The sequence below is a fragment of the Haliotis rubra genome, unplaced genomic scaffold (assembly GCF_003918875.1).
Source record: "Haliotis rubra isolate DU_JTF1 unplaced genomic scaffold, ASM391887v1 Scf318, whole genome shotgun sequence".
Classification (NCBI taxonomy): domain Eukaryota; kingdom Metazoa; phylum Mollusca; class Gastropoda; order Lepetellida; family Haliotidae; genus Haliotis; species Haliotis rubra.
In genome coordinates this window covers 390651-399068 of record NW_025766989.1, presented here as the reverse complement: position 1 = coordinate 399068, position 8418 = coordinate 390651, and the positions used below count along the sequence as shown (strand labels likewise).

Sequence of the window (8418 nt, the reverse complement as noted above, 5' to 3'; positions counted from 1 at the left end):
TTTCATGTTTTAGGTTCATGACACATTTTCATCACTCCATAAACGTTATATATATATGCATCATGACGCTTTCTGAACGCAGAAAATGTCATATGGTATTAAGAACAATGGCGATCTTGCTGCAGTACGGTAGAGATATCTGAGGCGAACAGTTTAGTTAACCAAGCAGTTGATGTGAAGGCGGAACTCTGTGATCTTGTAGTAACAAACTGGCAGAGCATTACCCTGAGAACTGACTGAGCGTGGCCTGGATTCAGTTAAAGGTCACATGCAACCAAAAAATCAAACATAATTAGAACACAATTATCACTTCTTCATGTCATATAATATGCATTGCTGATTATGAAAAAAACAAATAAACAAATTATAAGCGTATAATTGCAAATCAAAAGTGCAATATTTTGTACTTGGGTTTACCTCCATCGAAACGAAGCAGCCTGGATACCGAACCCAGTCAGAGCGGGTGGGTGTGCACTCAAGTGTAACGGCTGGTTCATTAGCAGATGCCGCCTTCACGGCTCATTGTGTGTGTATATATAGAGATGTTGGGTTTTGTAAATACATGCTCATTTTTTGTGTATAACATTTTGCAATCAACAGACATCATAACATGTCATGTGTTCAAGTATCACACCTGCCTGTCTGTGTAATTACATAATGTGACAGAGACCGAACTCGGGCCATAAATCAATGCGTTTTGTTTATGGTGTATAGCCTGATTGGTGTTAAGTTCAAATTGCATGTGGTCAGTGATCTCAGTTGTGTATTGAATATTGTCATTAGCAGACAGGCAGGCAGGCAGACACACAGGTGTCAATAAAACAAGACATTGAGTTTTGTCTGTGACAACGACATATCTATATCACAGTTAGAAATTGTGTCAATGCTAAATAATGACATTGCTTTTAAGTATCGAACTGAGAAAGTGACTCGGTAAGAAGAACGTGTGGTGAAATAGACAAATGAAATTATATAAACAGTTTATTTACTGTCATAACATATAAAAAAGCTCGCGCCTGTGAGATATCAACAAAACATTATGAAAATAGCTCACACCAAAGCCTTCACCGAGTATTCACCAGACAGCCCGCTTCCAAGTTGCGCGAACCTATTTCACTGCGCACGCGCTATGAGCGCAGCCCAGCTGTTGAAACCCGTATTCCCCAGAAAGGTCTGGGGAAAATTAGTGAAACGTTTGAACTCCGATTTCGCGCGTTTTTTTCCATCGCGTTATTTTTCAACTTTATAAGTTGAATTTGCATTTTTTGACGCTTTGTTTCGGTAAGTCCATACCGAAAGGTATCAGAATCTGCAAAGTTGTGTTTTACGTTGCATGTGACCTTTAAAGAAGAGATCATTTCTTGTTTCAAGGGCGTCTGATCATGTGATTCCTCAGATATAGGATTTGTGTTCGTGCAAACGTGTAACGCAACTGAAGACCCCTTTTCGTAAATGGATACCCCATAAATGAACCTCTATATATGGTGACGTCAACTATGATAGATCAGTAAAGCGTCTGTTCCACATTAACACACGGCGATGGAACGTCCTAAGATTGTCATTGTAGCAATTATGCTTACATTGGGCCTTGCAAGATGCGAAGACTACTCTCGTTTCCTTGTCGACATCGCTGAAGCATCAGGCGTCGCTATTGAACAGACCATCATGGCCACTGTAAACAGCATCTTGCAAGAAACAGATGGTGTTGAAAACATCTTCAAAGTAAGATACAATTTGATACCTTTGCTCAAAATGCATCGTGTGGATTCAGGTGTATTTAAATAATTAATTAGCTTATACATTGTCAAATAAAGTAAGCAAAAAGAAGAGATGCACTGAACACACTAATGTGTATTTGTCTTTTTGCAGGTTGTCGGTGAACCGAGAGTATTTGCAAGTAAGTACACACTTGACAGTCTACCTTAAAGCTGCTTCAGTTGATTGGGGTACGGACAATCGACGGTCAAGATACTTTCTGTGAGGCGTTTCTGAGTGCTAACTGTGTGACACATCACAATGATAGCTGCAATCAATTCATTGGGTGCGTTTTCTGTCCGTACTGACGATCAGTATTCAGCTGCATTGACAACAGGAAAACAGATTTGAATGTGTCCGCAGGCAATTGGTGTAATACAATGAGTGAGTGAGTGAGTGCGTTAAAATTTAAAGTCACTTTGGAAATATTTCAGCCATATCGTGACTAAAACAAGTTAGAGATTAACAATAAGTAAAGATGGATCATAAAATCCTGTCGACAAAGGACAGTAAAACAACTAGAACATCACAGATATAAATGTAAAACTAGCAATTAAATCTAAAGCATTTTTACTATAGAGGACAACACAATATATAACAACTGAGGGTAGATCACCATACCAGGGACCATGGGGACCTACAGTACCTTTGTTACCTGCATGGACCCTTGCTGGATTTACACTATCCCTTTAGCCGTTGGCGATTATAAGAAATGTTAGCCAAAATTAAAATAACAAGAATACTACGTTTAAAAGTCCTGGTAAGTTTAAATTGACTTTGAAAGTTTTGGGACTTACGTACCCTCTCAGGGGGACAATAATTTTACGATACTTTAACTCCCTTTGAGGGTACAGCCACTAACAATCTAAGTTACTAATCAAAACTACCAATCATTAAAACACATCTATCTACAGAAGATATTTATAAAAAATCATTAATTAAATCAATTTCTTTTAAAAAAGCAAGAATTAAATGAAGATGAACAGTATTAAATAGATCCTTAACAGTTTTAACATTGAAATATTTATTCCTTATGATGGAGAATTCAACAGTCAAGCAGGAGATGCTTGACTGTGACTCTCTCATCACAAGTGAAACAAAACGGAGGATCCTCACCTTTTAACAAATAGTTGTGAGTGTACCTTGTATGGCCAATGCGACATCGTCGCATGATGACCTCTTCAAATTTGGGCTGACAACCTAAGACGTTTAACCAATGTAGGGTTTTATTTCATGTAATTTATAAATACCTACTTGGGTGTCGCACTTCTTCTGCATCAGATCCCGGATGTATGTAATAAAATGATCTTGTCTCTTTTTGGCCTGTCGATCCCTCTCATGTATGTTGACAGTCGCACAACCGCTGTCCGACACCCCCGCCCATCCCCCTTCTGCTTAATGCAACATTTCTGCGTGTTTGGCCGCCGTGATGTTGCTGGAATATTGCTAAAAGCGGCGTAAAACCAAACTCACTCACTCTGCGTATTTATTGTGTGACACATCACAATGGCAGCGGCAATCAATTCAACAGGTGCTATTTCTGTCCGTACTGAAGGTCAATAGGATGTTGCATTGTCCATGGTACAATATTTCATCGGTACCTTTTGAACGTTTTTTTACATTGACATTCTTAGTTGTATCAATACAACGATTTGTGAACACGTACAAATTATGCAGTGTGAAATAACACAAAGAGGTTGTAATTTCAGTTGGAGAGATACAAAGAAATTTCATGAACCCATAGTTTCTCGTTTTGCTGTTTATGATTAACCATACTTAGGATATTATAGTTACATGACTTGGGGTTTCTCTTATGATGTCTCTATAACTACATTGTACTTTCCAGTTCTGAATGTACCCAACCTGTGCGATATGCGACCTCTTGAAGAGAAGTTGTTGGCCGCTAATCTATGCTTCAGGGCGAAATCTCTTTTCCTGGGTGAAAAACTTGCAGCTGATCTCGGGGTGAACAAAACCCTTATTGCAAGTTCCCCTCCTCCAGCGCGCCTAACTGGAGACTACATTTACTCCTGGGAGGTAGTTTTCAGGATGGAAGGTAAACCAATTTTGAGTTTCACCATAAAAGAGTCATAGACAAAACAGGAACAAGGATGTCATGATGTATTCTTTTCGAAAACAACCCTTCACGCTATAAAGGAATTATACAACCAAAATAATTTCGGTCATTGTATGTACTTGTGTATATCAGATCAAACCAGTAAAGAATACAAAGAGGGACTACGAGACAATCTGCAGAACAGCCTCAAGTACAGAGTGGACAATCACCAGAATCTCATGTACAAAGTTCTCGGAGAGTTTCCTATTAAGGTAAATTATGGACTCGATAAAAATAGATGTTTGCCTGGATCGCTGCTAACTGCTTTCATTTACTGATGTGCCTGTTCAAAGCTCAATTATTGACAATCGAAACATGATGAAAACGGAAGATGATAAAAACACTCATAGGTATATTCTGCAACGGATATGTCTACGATATAATATGTATATATCATATGTGTTTATGTATTATTATTACGTATATATCATATGTGTTTAGTATTTAATTAGTGCCATTTCAATGAACTCATAAATAATGAAATAATAAATTTTGTCCATAGTAAAGTAAACATATTTTATCACCACATCGTCTCTATACAGTGAAGACCCGTGAAGATCAGGGTTAGAATTCGTCTTCGTAAGAGAGGACTAACGGGATTGGGTGGTCAGGCTCGCCGACTTGGTTAACACATGTCATCGTATCCCAATTGCGAATCGATGCTCATGCTGTTGATCACTGGATTGTCTGTTCCAGACTCGATTATTTACAAACCGCCGCCATATAGCTGAGTGTGGCATAAAACTAAACTCACTCACTCAATATAAAGTGAAGAAAAAATAATCATGGTTGCGTTATGTTTACAGATGATGTATTTTGCATCATTGAAACCAGAGGATGCTGAACTGGTTATCTGGCAATTCAACCCCCAAAGACTGATTTTTACAGCAAAGGTGACCCGGATGCAGTACCTAGACGTGTATCTTAACGGCTGTCAATAACAATCTGTACTTTTCGTAATAAAGAAGTCAGTGTCAGAGCGTTTTAGATTGGCATTGAATTAGACTTAGAATTGAAGTTGGAACAACTCCGCTATAATTGTATAAAAATTATGATAAAGACCGAAATGTTCTCCTTGAGTATCAATTTTGTCATCATCTAAATATGTTGTCGTTCTCATTCTTGTGCTTTATAATTTATACACACGGGTTCCAGTAAACAGGACATCTACATTATATCATGCATTAGTGCTACACGAGACGAGAACCTGTAAACAAGCGAATCTATACCGTACTATCAAGTGACTGATATTGTGAGCGTTCCGGGAACAAATGTTTGCGGTCAATGAAATTAGTTCATTGTGAGCAACTTTGCGCATGGCGTTCCATGTATTTTCGGTGAATAAATGAGTTTATTCCTGTGACGATTGGTATGATCGTTTCGAGGTGTATGTACTGAACCAACAACAGCATCACGCTGTGAATAGAGAAATTGTACTAATTGAATTTCAGTAAATATATTTAGTGATATTGGTTACAGAATAGCCTATATTTCCGCATATAGCGTTATACCAGGTGTGATGTATACGTATATCTACTCTCTATATATCTGTGTTTTGAAGGGACGTAGCTCAGAAGTTGTAATCGTTCGATTTCTCACCTAGGTTCAAAAGGAAAAGCCAAGTTCTCGTGTCCTCGTCAAATCTGAGCTGAAATATACAATCATAATTTACTTTGCTGAAAAACATCCTTCTTCATCGAATTATGTACCTCAATTCCAATAACAGGAAGAAGAGAAATATATCAATTGTACTTCAGATAATGGTGAAGATAACAACGAGGTATTTTTATTCATGAACTGCATAGTGCTCTTGACCAGGCCCACGATACTCCTACAGGAGCTAATAACATCCATTATCTACTACTGAAGCATTTACCAGAATCATGTTTGAAGAGCCTTTTGAATATGTTTGATGATATTTGGACGTCTGGAATATTTCCTTCTTCATGGTGTGATGTTATAGCTGCCCCCATCCCTAAACCTGGACGTGATCATACTGATCCTTTTGGACCGATTTCACTTACCAGCTGCGTTTGCAAAACCATGGAATGCATGATGAATAATCGAGTCGTTTGGTACTTAGAAACCAATAACCTAATCACAGATGATCAATGTAGTTTCCGCAAAAACTGAAGTACCGTCGATCACTAAGTGCGTTTTGAATCATTTGTCATAAACGTTCTTACTAATGAGTGAGTGAGTGAGTGAATGAGTTAAGATTTAAAGTCACATCGGCAATATTTCAGCCATATCGTGACTTAAACTAGTTCTAAATTCATAATACATACATGTAATATATACAAGCCTGTCAACGAAGGACAGTAAAACCACTAGATTTTCACAGATTGAGTAAAACTAGCTAGCATATATCTTTAAAAGTAGAAACTTATTTCCGGACAATACAATGTAAAATGGGCTATAGATCGCCAACAACTGAAGGTAGATCACCATACTAGGGACCATGGGGACTTACAGTGCCTTTGCTACCTGCATGGACCCTAGTTGGATTACACCATCCCTTCAGCCGCTGGCGATTGTAGGACAAGTTTAGCCGAAATTTAAAGGAACAAATATACTACGTTTAAAAATCGGGTAAGCAAAAAATTTAACTTTGAAAGTTTTGGGACTGACGTACCCTCTCAGGAGGACAATAATTTTACGCTACTTCAACCCCCTTCGAGGATAGAGCCACTAAAAATTGCAGTTTCAAATTTATACTACCATGTTTAAAATACCATTTATCTATTTACAAATCATTTAACAAATCTAATTCTTTTAAAAATGCAATAATGAAATGAGAACTGACATTACTAAAAAGATCCTTCGTAGTTCGTGATTTGAAATAGTTAATAGGACATGCTTGACTGTGATTCTGTCATCACAAGGGATACAAAACGGAGGATCCTCACCTTTTAACAAGCATCCATGAGTATATCTAGTATGACCAATACGACATCGTCGCATGATGACCTCTTCAAATCTGGACTGACAACCCAAGTAGGTGTAACCAATATAGGGTTTTATTTCATGTAATTTATTTATACCTACGTGAGTGGACTGTATATGAAGCATGATAAACAGAAAGAAATATTGAAAAGCACAAAACTCACAGGCAAAATTCACCGTCACTAAATATTCATTCGCCTATCTTAACCGCATGTGCTATTATATCGATTCACTTGCAATTACCTGTAGTTCGTTTCGTGATTAAGAACACTACGCTTATAACGAACTCAATTTTGTTTCGTTCTCACCGTAGTTCGTTATACACATTTCGACAAAAATATTCGACACAAATCCTTACACACGATAAGCATGAATTTTTCTGAGACCATCAGCAGTACAGATAAGCATTATGACAAAGTAGGAAAAGAAGAGGAGGAAGTATTGATTGTTTTATCAGGTATTCATCATTAATACAATATTTATAATACTAGACGGTATCTATGGAAATATCTGCAAAAAATACCTTCCAGTCAATAAATGTGTTGGTAAAGAATGTCAGAGCAGCAAAAAAAAGAAGAAAAGAAAAAACCCACTGAGAATACAGGTACTTGTGTACGTAAGTGAAGTTTGCAGAAATAGTTTGTGAAACTTACTTAAGTGGCATTTAGGAGCTTGTATAATGAAGAGAAACACTTCTTATTCTTGTTGCAGTCGATGCTGTGTAGATACTAACACTGTTAACAAGCAAATAGTGATAACGGTGTTACGATCAACACCGAAACGTTGCATCTAGTGCAACAAAGAAGTTGTCTATTCATAAAAAGTGTTCCTCTTCATATTTCTGAAAAAAAATAAATACCGAATTATTGGAAGGGGATACTTTGAAAATAGCTGACATGGTATTTGAATGCTGTTAAATTGTTATTGTACTTGTACAAGTTTTGTAGAAGAAAGCCCCTTGAGTAAATGTATCAGTATATGAATTCTGCATGTTCAGTGAACAAAATTACTGTACTGTCGGAAATGTAAGACAATTGTGATATAATCGTTGACGAAGTAACATTTAAGATAAGTACTGCACTATGTTCCTTCGATGAAATTGTGATATGTTGAATTAGTTAAAATCTATGGAAAAGGAATTGGTAATGAAGTCTGGCACCTCTTTATTCTTTAGCATGACATTTCAGAGCTGCTTCTAGGTCTTATATCACGAAAAAGTGCATAAGAGCTAATTTATGTATGTATGCTATCATGATTTGTTTACACAACAATAGATGGGATGAATGTGCAATAAAAGCATAACAATATGATGACGAAGTCATTGAAATGGGATTAATGTGCGTGGATAATCTCGTTTAACACAAGATATAGTTGATTGAAGTAAAATGGATTGAAAAGATCAAAACCTCAATTAGATCAAACATTCATACAGCAACCGGTGTTCAGTGCACGCGCAGCAGCGGGCAATGCAGCTGAAATGTCATGCCCCCAACATCGTTGAAATCAGTTTTTTTTACGGATAACGGATATTTCATTCTAACTAACTTGTTCTCATCGCTGCATGTCCGCAGTATTGCCGATGCGATGTAGCATTGTAACTA

General features: G+C 37.3%; 1 long non-coding RNA gene across 1 annotated transcript; it reads left to right on the top strand.

The window, feature by feature from the left end:
- Window positions 1–3729: 3729 nt before the first annotated feature.
- On the top strand, window positions 3730–4767 carry LOC124283609. Its single transcript, XR_006900362.1, has 3 exons — window positions 3730–3811; window positions 3965–4083; window positions 4678–4767. It is a non-coding gene; the product is annotated as an uncharacterized LOC124283609 (long non-coding RNA).
- The last annotated feature ends 3651 nt before the right edge of the window (window positions 4768–8418 follow it).